The sequence below is a fragment of the Carcharhinus amblyrhynchos genome, chromosome 29 (assembly GCF_965287045.1).
Source record: "Carcharhinus amblyrhynchos chromosome 29, sCarAmb.v2.hapA, whole genome shotgun sequence".
In the NCBI taxonomy this organism is placed as follows: Eukaryota; Metazoa; Chordata; class Chondrichthyes; order Carcharhiniformes; family Carcharhinidae; genus Carcharhinus; species Carcharhinus amblyrhynchos.
This window is the reverse complement of record NC_137352.1, coordinates 11,962,031-11,975,055: the sequence shown is the minus strand read 5'-3', so window position 1 is coordinate 11,975,055 and position 13,025 is coordinate 11,962,031. Positions and strand designations below refer to the sequence as shown.

Genomic DNA, 13,025 nt, shown 5'->3' with positions numbered 1-13,025 from the left:
CATTTAACTCCAGAGCCACAGCAATGCAGTCAGCTCTCAACTGCCCCTGACAAGGGTAACTAGGGATGGGCAATAAATGTTGACTGGCTAGTGATGCCCATGTCCCAAGACTGAATAAAAAAGAATTCAGGAGGGATGTGTGGCTTGGAGGAGAGCTTGCAAGTGATTGTATTGTCATGCATCTGCTGCTCTTGTGTTTCTAGATGGTAGAGGATGTGGTTTTGGAAGGTACTGTTGACGAAACTGCTAGCAAATTCTGACTGTTGTTGCCTCAAAATGAGTTAAGATACTTAGATATATGTTAAAATTGCTTTGGCTTGCTTCATTGTTGGTAATCCTGATTGGTTTTCAGGTGGGTGCTCCCAATTTACTGTCCAGTAACTCTGCTGTCTATATTCTAGAAGCATGGGGGAGTCCAGAACTCAGAGTTGTTGTTAAGGGGTAAATCTTTTAGGACTGAGGTGAGGAGGAATTTCTTCCCGCTGAGAGTGGCAAATCTGTGGAATTCACTACCACAGCAAATAGTTGAGACCAAAATGTTATGCAATTTCAAGAAGGAATTAGATATAGCTGTTAGAGATAAAGGGGTCAAGGGATATAGGGGGATGGAGGGATCAGGATAGTGAATTTGATGCTCAAAAAGAATAGGATCAGTCTCGAAGGGCTGAATGGTCTACTGCTGCTTCTTTTTTCCATGTATGTTTCCATGTTTTGCCACACTTTCACTACTAACAGGACGGCATGCCAAAAACAACCTTTCTCCTGTACTGTCAAGAACAATTGCATAAACAATGGGTTAACAATGTCTCCCAGGGTGCTTTAGTGCAGTGTACTGCATTGCAAAATACCTCATCCATTATATCTCACAGGGTGAACTTCTAACTTTAATTGTGTGGTGTTGGAGATTGGCGATCCCAATGAGGTCGGTTCTAATATTTACCAGCTTTGTTTCAAAGGAGAACAGTGTGAGGAGAGGGTGAAGCACAAAGCTACAGCCTCTCGAAACCCAGCAATACTTGACAGGGCGAGAGGTAAAAGAGGAGCTGGCTACAATGTGGGCGCTGGTCTTTACGATGAGCACTGTTGCCTTAACGGTGAAAGACCTCAGCTGATTTTGCAGTTGATGCTCTGGAGAAAGCTGCTTTGAAATAATTGATGCAAATCCTGACCTTGAGAAGGAGGCATCTATGGAACGGCAATTCCAGATTAGATTCCCAACAGTGCAGAAGGAGGCCATTCAGCCCATTGGGCCTGTACTGAACTCTTCCATCCAGGCCCTACCCCCATGTATTTACCCCGCTAACGCCCCTAACCTGCACATCATGAGACACTAAGGGGCAATTTAACATGGCCAATCCACTTAACCTGCACATCTTTGGACTGTGGGAGGAAACTGGAGCATCCGGAGGAAACTCAAGCAGACACAAGGAGAACGTGCAAACTCCACAGAGACAGGCACCCAAGGCCAGAATTGAACCTAGGTCCCTGGGCACTGTGAGGCAGCAGCAGCCAACCAACTGTGCCACCATGCTGCCCTTTAGTAGAACCTCTGTGTGAATTGGAGAACCCCGAACCCAGAGGATCGTGCAGGAATTCTGCAGGGGATTCAGTCAAAGCCGTGATTGGCAATGCGTATTGTGAACTGATGGAAAATATAAATCAACACAGATGTGGTGGAAAGTTGAGCATTTCTTCAGTGAACTGTAATCCTGTTAAGCTGCTGGGTACCTCGTGTCAGGAAACTGCAAAGGTAGAGTGCTTAATTCAAATATGATGAGTTTTAATGAGAAATAAAAATTCAGTTCAGATTAAAGGTGACTAAGATCGTACCACTGGCGTGTACTGCATGCATATCTCTATACTGACCTCTGCTGGGAATACAGATTGAAGTTGTACATTCTTGTTGACTACATATTCCCGTTTCTCCTCACCTGATGCTGCTACCTGCGTCTATTCTTCAGCCTCCGTCCTGTTTCAGATAGAAGAAAAAGCAAGTCTTACATTTATTTAGGCGCTATGGGGTACTCCAAAGGCATTCAAGCATTCATCTGAAGTCTAGTAACTGGTGTAGGAAATTCAACAGTGGCCATTTTGAACACAGTGAGGAATATGAATAAAAGAGTATTTAAGCTGTTTATCAGTGATGTCTGCCTCAGCAGGGCACTTCCCCCAAGGGTAGCGCAATATTGTTGTTTACATCCACCAGAGAGAGGGCTGCCAACTCTCCAGGATTGGCCTGGAGTCTCGAAATTCAAAATCTATTTCCTGGACGCTGCGGGACAATCCTGGAGAAAGATCATTGGGACATTTAAAAAAAAATTGGGGTTTTTTAAATCATTTTGTTTGAACATTTCTCCTTACCAAAAAATATTGAAATGAGGCGGTGATGTTTAGCTGACAGTCAAACACCATCCGATTGGGTAGTGATTTTGCTTTCCAGTTGGATAGGAAGATAGTACGTCACAAAGATGGATGTGTTGGCCAATGTGATTAATGGCTGCAGTGTGGGGGCAAGTCATGTGATGACGTCTCCAGGGATATGTGGTGTGGATTGTCCACGCATTCAGTCGTTCACCCTAGAGAGCAGATATCTTGGTTTAACGGCTCATCTGAAAGATGTCACTTTTGACAGTGCAGCACACCTCAGTACTGCGCTGGATTAACAATCTGAGGATTTGTGCTCAAGTTGATGGAGTGGGGTCTTGAACTGACAACCTTCTAACTACTATGTCACCTAACCATCTTTTTCCCAATGTCTCCTTCTGCCCCTTCTATCTTTTTCCATTGATGGCCATTCCATTTCTGTTGATGTCATCTTCATGAAGGGCAAACAGCATTGGAGAGATGGTCATCTGCAATCAATGCTAGTCAGTACAAATAGACATGTGGAATTGGGGTCTAGGTTCAGCACAAACAGAAGCAGTCCTGTTTTATGCTAAATTTCATACTTAATGATTAAGTGATCGTGAAATGTAAACTAGCAGATTTATTCTGCCTTTAGTTTTTCCCAGTTAACTTCCTTTTGTTTGATTGTGCTTTATATTGATTGGATATTATAGAATCCCTACAGTGCAGAAGGAGGCCATTCAGCCCATCAAGTCTGCATCAACACAATCCCACCCAAGCCCTATCCCCGTAGCCCCACATATTAACCCTGCTTGCCCCCCTGACATTAAGGGGCAAATTAGCATGGCCAATCACCCTAACCCGCATAGTGGGAGAAAACCGGAGCACCCGGAGGAAACCCACACAGAGACAGGGAGAACTCTTGTACTCACTCAGCAACTAAAACAAGGAGCATCGACCGCTACACAATAGGCCTTAGTCAGAGGGAAGACTACCTTTGGAGGGGGGAAAAAAATGAAGTGTCTTTTTTGACCTTGGTGGAGTATTCCTCATCAAAACACCAAGGCTGGCTGTTCACACTGGCGGGATATTCTAGTTTCCGTCAATAGTGCATCCCTGCTGTAGAATTCCCGGCAGCGTGGGATGCAGTCAATGGGAAATCTGTGGTGTGGATTGCCCATATATGCATCGCCTTTCTTTTTTATGATCTTCAGGTTCTATGCTTGTGCCAGAAGAGAATGGCCGCAGTTGGTCTACTTTCACTGTCTAACGACCAGCAAAAAGCTCTGCGCGTGTGTGCTTTTGTTATTTCTTTTTAGCTGGGAACTGGTTCTGTGCACTATCGCACTATGCGCGAGGAAGCAAGTGAAACAGTGCGAAAAGAACATCAGGTGTCCTGAGAGAGGAGTGTCATTTTGAAGAGAGTGTCCAAAGGAGCAGGTCACAAAGCAAAGAAAAAGGTAGTCCCAAACCAGGGAGTGAGACAGAAAGAGGTCCTTAGAAGACAGTCCCATCAAAGGACAAAGACAGGGATACAGAGACAGGTCCTGGTAAGTAAAATTAAAAGTAAGCAGCAGAAAAGACTCTGAATTAAAGGGGCAGGGGTGTGGGGCGTCAATTTGGAGAATAGTGGACTTGAGAGAAGCCAGAAAGTTGCTGAGGCAGCTGAAGGTTGGTGATTCCCTACTTCCAGACCTTTGGAGCAGCGGTGTTCTGCTTAGCACAGCCGAATGTCTGCGAGGGTACATGCATGGAAGGTGAAGCTAAATGCACATGAAAAAAAAATCAGAAGGGAGCTTAAAAACCTGGAAGCGGATCCTTATTGAGCGCATCCTAAGTGAAAGCATCATTTGGGGAGAATTCCAAGGCAATTCTTCAAGTGTGAAAGTTGAAAGGCCTTATGGGAAAAGCACTGTTTCAGTGAGACCAATTGGCTTGCGATGTGACAAGTGCCTGGGGAGATTGATGAGAAATCCACAGAATCTGCTTTGGTGGCATCTGTTTTTGGAGTGGGGGTACCTGATCACAGTTTGTCTGTTAGTTTGCATGTATTGCATACTCACCATGAGCATTGAAGTTTAATATATGTCTTCTTTTATTCAAAGCTCATCAGCAGAGACCTGTGAATGGGTTCAGTGACTGCCCTTCCTAGTTTCTAAAGAAAAATTAAAATTAAGATCTATCAAGTCAGGTTCTGCCCGGGGATCTGACCTGCCCAGTCGTAACATCAGCTGGGATCACAACAATATTTTCTAAAGTGTGTGGTTTGGGCTAACGGCTATGTGGTGGAAGGGCAGACACTGTTGACACAAACATTCCCAGTTCTAGTTATACAATCGAGAACAACATAGGAAAGATCCTAATTCAGAGCAGGTATAAGGATCGCAGAGGAATTGATTATATGCAGCTGCCTGATCCTAAGTTTTGGAATTCTGTCCTTAAATATTCTTCCCCCACCACCTCCTTTAAGGCACTCCTTACACCTACCTGAAACTAACTCATCTTGGGACATTAGGGAGCAATTTAGCCTGGCCAATCTATCCTAACCTGCACACCTTTGGACTGTGGGAGAAAACCGGAGCACTCGGAGGAAACCCACACAGACACAAGGAGAACAGACCGAGGCCCGAATTGAACCTGGGTCCCTGGCGCTGAGAAGGACCAACAGACCTAACCTCTGTGCCACCATGCCACCCCATCCAGTAGGTTGGGGTAGTACGTGACCGTGTTACAGTGGACAAGCAATTCAGAGATTGAGAGTTCAAATCCTACTGTGGCGACTTCTGAGGTTGAATTCAGCGACTTGTAACACCTTCTGAACTAGTTTACCAATCTGTACGAGTAATTACGAGAAGTCCAACACAATACATGGGGCGGCACAGTGGCACAGCGATCAGCACTGCTGCCTCAGCACCAGGGACCCAGGTTCGATTCCCAGCTTGGGTCACTGCGTGGAGTCTGCACATTCTCCCTGTATCTGCGTGGGTTTCCTCCGGATGCTCCGGTTTCTTCTCACAGTCCGAAAGTCGTGCTGGTTAGGTGCATTGGCCAAGCTAACTTCTCCCTCAGTGTACCCGAGCTGGCGCCAGAGTGTGGTGACTAGGGGATTTTCGCAGTAACTTCATTGCAGTGTCAATGTAAGCCTACTTGTGACACTAAACAAATAAACTTAAAAAAAAAACTAAACCTCCAGAGCAACTAGAGAGGGACAGAGAGTGTCATCTTGCAAACGTAAGTAAGAGAAAGAAAGGTTAGTGCTTTGGGTTAAAGTATGCAGCAATAAAGAGCTCCGGTGGTGATTTTGAACGTTTGGGTTTTCTTGCCCTCAGCTCTTAAAAGTTCAATTCTACGTATATGACTAATCTGACTCTCTCTGGAAAGGCCACTGTAGTACTCAGAGGGAAATACAAGGAGGGCAGTTCATTAACCCAGTCTGGATGGGGCACAGAGCCCCATCGGGTTTCATAATAGCTGTAAGCAGAATCTTCCTCCAGTTCCTGACGACAGTACAGTCAGTTAAACCCATGTGTGTTTGTCGCTCGCTCTTGCTGACTCCAGCACAGCTGTCTGATCTGACAGGAGGTGTTTGATGCAGCAGAGTCCTGAGACAAGCCTTGCTGCATGATCCGGTGACGTCATTTAGCTCCTGTGGCCGCATCACCAGATCACAGAGTGCGTGTGTGCGCCATGAGTTACTTGATACTTAGCACATTTCCGTCAACAAAAATTAAAATAATGCAGTTATACAAATAAGAAAATCATGAGACGTCAGCACAATACTCTCAATTTCTTTCACCTCATTTCAGCTTAACTGGTGAGTTCAGAACTGATCTTGTAATCAGGATGTATTATCGAACTAATCCCAGTGAATCCGATTCCATTGATTGAGGGAATAGTGTTAAATGTGCACTTTTTCCTGCATTAAGACAGTGACTATACTATTGTATTAGCTTGAAAGCACTTTGGGATTTCTTAAGGTCATGAAAAGTGCTATATAAGAACCTAAGAAATAGGCCATTTGGCCCCTCCAGTTTGTTCCACCATTCAATAAATTAGGACTGGTCCGATTGTGGCCTTAACTTCACATTCTTGCCTATCCACATAATCCTAGATTCTCTTGTCAATCAAAAATCTGCCTAACTCAGGCTTTGGTATTTACGGTGACCATTGCTTTTTGGGGAATAGAATTCCAAACACCTTCTGAGAGAAAAAGAGTGTTCTGCACCTAGCTTTCAACTGGGAGACTGTATTGACTTTGGTGAAGGGACTTCTGCCTCCAAAGACTTCCCGCTTATTTTGAAATTTTGCCCCCTGGTTCTAGATTCCCCACAAAGGAAAACAATCTCTCAGCATCTACTCTGTCAAACCCAACAAGGCTAACAAAGCTTAACTGCAGGTGTGCCAGTTTCATGCCCATTCCATCGCCCTAAAGTCACAACAATTGCTCAGGCCTACCTCAGCAGGGTGGGATGAGGGCTTGGTGGGGTTCAAGCTACTTGTTGCCAAACCAAACTTAGTGTTCCAATCTAGATGCTATTGCCACCAGCATTCAAAGGTTGGATGCACCTAGGGAAACCGTTTCCCTCCCAGTGAGACTTTTGATCCCGCTGACAGCAATGGGTATACAAATTCAGAGCATCCCTCCACTTTCAATTTCCATTTATTTTATTTCATTTCTTCTTTTGTCTCATTCATCCATTTTTATCACCCTTCATTCTCACTTCCATTTTTCCACTTCTCGCTCTCCATCTTTTCCTTCATCATCACCCCCACCCCCCCACCCAACTCGACCCTTTCAAGGCAACTGCCACATTCCTCAAGCCGTCCCTCAACAGTCTGTATCTCTGTTCTGCCATTTGCATATTCTGATCACTCAATGGACACGTTTAGCACCTTTCTCCGTCTCCTTCATTTACATTTCCTTTGTCCAATTGTAGACCCCCCCCTCCCCCACCCGCTCAACCCCCTGACCCTCATAGTATAGCTCTGGCGAAGGGTCACCCAGCCTTGAAATGTTGACTCTATTCTCTCCCCACAGATGCTGTCAGACCTGTTGAGATTTTCTGCTTTTATTTCAGATTCCAGCATCCGCCGTATTTTACTTTTATCTTAAGGGGTATATTTTGTTTGTTTTTTGGTTGGTATCTTCTCATAAGAAAGCTCTTGCGACTGGTCTTTAACATATTTGACCAATCTTCAGCTGTTTTTATTCTCTCCCCCCTGCCATTTTGTTTTGATTGTTCAAAAGGTACTTAATTAGCTTCCATCTTCACATCTGTCTTGGGTGTACCAACTTTGGACGTATTCCTCGAGATCTTATCACATGACCTGCTGCCCTTAACCAGCCTTTTGTTGATCATTATCTCCAATATTTTTACAAGTGAAAATCTTCCCAAGAAAACCATTTCTAGGGGTGCTCACTCCAGCACCTAGGTGATTAATCTTTAAGTCCTGGAGAGTCAAGACAGTTCTGGAGCGTCAGCAATCATAGCCAAAGAATCAACCTACTTATTCTCTTCTCACATGTTGACAAATCCTACTGTGTATAGCTGTTTCAAACATAGAGCCCTTTGACTCCCCAATTTTTAAGCTTAATTTTATTTATTAGTGTCATAAGTAGGCTTATATTAACACTGCAATGAAGTTACTGTGAAAATCCCCTAGGTGCCACACTCTGGCACCTCTTTGGGTACACTGAGGGAGAATTTGGTGTGGCCGGTGCACCAAACCAGCACATCTTTCGGACTGTGGGAGGAAACTGGAGCACCCAGAAGAAACGTGCAGATTCCACACAGTGACCCAAGCCAACTGAACTTGGGTCCCTGGCACTGTGAAGCAGTGCTAACCACTGTGCCATCCTCCTTTCTTTTCTCTTCCTCCTAGAATTTAAAGACTTTTACAACGTGTAGTGTTATCACCGGTTACATTCTATTTGTTGTAATGTGACCAATGGTAACCAACTGTAAAGCTCAGCTGACCTAGTAAACCATGTAACCAATAATAGAATGATGTGATGATGAGCTGACCAGCTAAAAAAGTATAAATTAGAACATTGGAGTAATGAAGTTTCTTTATTAAACCTTTTCATTGATTTATAAGTTGGAGTAGGTTTTGTTATATTTTTATTATCCGCACTGGAAGAGTTCCTTGTGGATCAACATGTAGGTTAGATGGATTAGCCATGAGAAATGAGTGTGGAGTCACGGCTGTAGGGCAGAGGCAGTGGGCCTGGGTAAGATACTCTGTCAGAGAGTTGGTGTACACTTGATGGGCCAAATGGCCTCTTCTGCACTGTCGGGACTCAATGAACCCAAGCTTCCTGACACCGAGCCATTTATTCTTCTAATTTTCTCTCGCACAGTTCTTTAAAAATTTCATGTTGCTCCGCACTCTGGGCTATAACTCAAATCAGTGATTCCATTTGCACATGACTTTCAAAGTCTACCTGTATATCCTTGATCTGTTTAAATCATTGCAGTCCTGAGGTTTTTCATTGCAGTTTAGACAGGAAATTAAACTGATATTCTTGCTGCTGGCAGCAACTCTACTACTCCTCAAATACGGAACTCTGAGAACCTTACAGGATTATCCTGGAGGCTGCAGGAAATAGAGACTGATCTCCACAACAATGATGCAAGAAACTTGGGAGAAAATCCAAAGTAGCATGAAAAGAATTGTGCTTCAATCTTCATTCTCTTTGAGGATGTTTGTTTGTTACTTCTAAACATATATTGGAGATCGATGGGGAAGGGATTGACTATTAAACTGGGGGGGCCATTGGAATCAAGAGTCAATTAGTAGGAAGCATCGCTTTAAGGTGCAAGGGGCAATGTTTAAAGGAGATGTACAAGGCAAGTTTTTTACACAGAGGGTGTTCTTGAGACGGATGGTACATGATCGCCGTCTTTTCCCGACTGAAGAAGATGGAAGAGAGAATGTCCAGGGTGTGTGGGTTCCTTGATTATGTTGGCTGCTTTTCTGAGGCAGCAGAATTTGTAGACAGAGTCCATGGATGGAAGGCTGGTTTGCGTGATGGACTGGGCTTCATTCACAACCCTTTGTAGTTTCTTGTGGTCCTGATCGGAGCAGGAGCCTTACAAAGCTGTGATACATCTGGAAAGGATGCTTTCTATGGTGTATCTTTAAAGGTTGGTGAGAGTCGTAGTGGCTGTGCCAAATTTCCTTAGTCTTTTGAGAAAGTAAAGGCATTGGTGGGCCTTATAATCATAGCATCGGCATAATGGATTTAATTTGATTTATTATTGCCACATGTATTACCATACAGTGAAAAATATTGTTTCTTGCGCTCTATACAGGCAAAGCATACGTTCACAGAGAAGGAAATGAGAGAGTGCAGAATGCCGTGTTACAGTCAAAGCTAGGGTATAGAGAAAGATCAACTTAATGCAAGGTCCATTCAAAAGTTTGATGGCAGCAGGGAAGGAGCTGAATTGGGAATTGAGGTCCGTGGGTAAATTAATTGCTGATTAAGGTTTCTTTGAAGTGAAATGAGTTCCAGCATTCTCAGCATTGCACCTGGTGTGTACGTATAGGTGCGACGCCAATTAAATCCAATTTCTTATCCTCAGTATTGAGTCATGTGCAGAGTGAGTTTTGGGGTCAGACAGAGAGAGGACATGTCCCCTTTTCTTTGTGCTCTGCCACTTTTCTTTCGGCTCATCTCCAACCCTTGTTGCCCCCTGTGATGCTTTGCCCTTAACTTGTGGCTTGTTGTCTTCTTGTCTCCTGGGCTTTTTTCTTCTTATATGATATTATTTGTGTTAGTTTTTTCTTGTGTGCGGTGGTGAATGGGGGGATATCCCCGTGTGGCAGAAGAGAAAGAGTAGGGGGAGTCGGGGGGGGTGGGGAGATCAAAGGAAAACAGGATCATGGTCTGCTTCTGTCATATTTTAGGTGGCTGGGGGGAGGTGATTGTTGAATGTGTGCATTAGGTGGAGGGGGCTGCTAGGTTGGGGGTTTAGGTGTTTCCGGAGGCTGGGATGGATGTAAATGTATCATCAGATACAGTCAGATTGTTATGGTGGAATTGGAGCTTCTCCATTGAACTTCATGTTGACCCCGGGTTCATGCCCGTTGCTCTTTTTGGAGGTTTAGCTGAACTTTCATCTTTCTTGCTTTGTTTTTTCTGACTTTGTGTTGAGGTTGAATCCAGTGAGTGGTGGCAGCAATCCTCCCACCTTACCCCCAATCCCTACCCCATCTCACAATGTGACTACTCTCAGGGATACTGAACAGTAGAATTGGACAATCAAGAAGACCAAAGAAAATTACAGGCACAGGAACAGGTCCTTCAGCCCTCCAAGCCTGCAATGGCCATGCTACCCACCTGAACTGAAACTCCCTACCCTTCCAGAGACCATATCCCTCTATTTCCATCCTATTCATGTATTTGTCCAGACCACCCTTCAAAGTCACTATCATATCTGCTTGTACCACCTCCCCCTGCAGCGAGTTCCAGTTACCCACCACACTCTGTGTAAAAAAAAACTTGCCTCATACATCATCTTTAAACATTACCCCACGCATCTTAAACCTGTGCCCCCTAGTAATTGACTCTTCCACCCTGGGAAAAAGCTTCTGTCTATCTCAGCTTTGGAGAGGTGATCGCAACTGTCCCCAATTCTGTCTTTGCCAGATATCTAGATAAGTGTGTTTTTTTTTTACTAAGGGTCCTCGGACAACAATCTGGAGCTCTAGGTGAGTTCTAACTCCTTCCCTTTTCATTCTCGCACCTGTACCGAGGAGGTGAAGGACAATTTTATACCCATTTTAGTTTTGGTGCACTGTCACAAACCTCTAGGTATTTGTGACATTTCTGCACAGTATAAGTTCTGGCATTTGACATCAAGTTAAACTGGAGGATTTAAGATATTTGGTTTTGGTACAATTGAACATTTTGATGAAATGTGATCATGCTCTAAGGTGGGGAGAGAGGGAGGTGGCAAAGTTCCCAGTACAGGAATTGATGGTCAAGAATCATTTTGTTCACCTTCTAAGTTGCTGATTAATCATAGCAATCGACCTCTATCAGTGTCTTATAAGAGGTACAGACAAGACACTAGGAAAACCCTAGTTGTAAAGAGCTTTGCTAACCATTAGTTAAAGTCGGTATGTTGGCACAGTGGTTACCACTGCTGCCTCTCAGTGCCAGGGACTCAGGTTTAATTCTAGCCTCAGGTCATTGCCTGTGTGGAGATTGCATGCTCTCCCCTGTGAATTTCACAGCAACTTCACTGCAGTGTTAATACAAGCCTTACTTGTGACTAATAAATAACTTTACTGTGTGTCTGGGTGGGTTTCCTCCGGGTGCTCCAGTTCCCTCCCACAGTCAGAGATGTGCGAGTTAGATTGATTGGCCATGTTCATTTAATGTCAAGGAGATTAGCAAGATAAATACATGGGATTATTGGGTAGGACTTAAGTGGGATTGTTATCGGGGCAAGTTCAATGGGCTGAAAGGCTTCCTTTTGCACTGTAGGGATTCTACGATGCTATAATAAGTTGTTGTGCTTCCCTTACCTATCGCATTATCACATGCTATATCTCATATTACTCGTGTAACCTGCCTCAGAATGATGTCCTGCACTGAATTTTGTCCTTTAACAATTCTCTGTGCCCAAGCTCATTGGGGGAACTGCAGATGGCAAGGAGGATTGCCAGAGGGTACAGCAGGATATAGATAGACTGAAGACCTGGGCGGAGAAATGTCAGATGGAAGTTAACCCAGACAAATGCGAGGTGATGCATTTTGGAAAGTTTAATGCAGCAGGAAAGTATACACTAAATGACAGAACCCTTAGAAGCGTTAGCATACAGACAGATCTAGGTGTACAGGTCCATAATTCCCTGAAAGTGGCAACGCAAGTGAATAAGGTTGTCAAGAAGGTATATGGCATGCTTGCTTCATCAGTCGGGGCGTAGGATATACAAATTGGCAAGTCATGTTGCAGCTGTATAGAACTTTAGTTAGGCCACATCTGGAATATTGCATACAAAACTGGTTGCCACATTACTAGAAAGATTTGGAAGCTTTGGAGAGGGAACAGAAAAGATTTACCAGGATGTTGTCTGGTTTGGAGGGTATTAACTATGAGGAGCGATTGGCCAAACTTGATTTGTTTTCATTTGAACGTTGGAAGCTGAGGGGGTGACCTAAGAGAAGTTTACAAAATTAACAAAAGGAATGGATAGTCGGATTCTCTTTCCCAGGGTAGAAATGTCAATTATTACAGGACTTAGGTTTAAGATAAAAGGGGGAAAGTTTAAAGGGGATGTGAGAGGCAAGGTTTCTACACTAGGGGCTGGGGGAGGGGGGCGGGTGGTGTAAAAGTGCCTGGAATGCGCTGCCAGAGGAAGTGGTAGAAGCAGATACAATAGCAACATTTAAGAGGCATCTTGACAGATACATGAACAGGCAGGAAATAGAGGGATATGGACCACGTAGAGGCAAAAGGTCTTTAATTTAGAAAAGTGTCATGTGTCAGCACGTGCTTGGTGGGCTGAAGGGCCTGTTCCTGTACTGTACTGTTCTTTGTTGTTTAACTCCAACCAAGGTTCCGAGTGTTGTGATTTAAATGCTGGAAGTATCGAGCGAAAATTCAATGACAGAAATTAAACTGGCTATTTTCTTGCCGTTACATCATCATCCTTAGCCCAGT

General features: G+C 44.1%; 1 protein-coding gene across 3 annotated transcripts in view; it reads left to right on the top strand.

Annotated features, from left to right (window-relative positions):
- The window catches only part of alg9 (ALG9 alpha-1,2-mannosyltransferase), a 236,673-nt gene that overhangs the window by 125,398 nt on the left and 98,250 nt on the right, over positions 1 to 13,025 (top strand). The gene's annotated exons all lie outside the window — the stretch shown is intronic.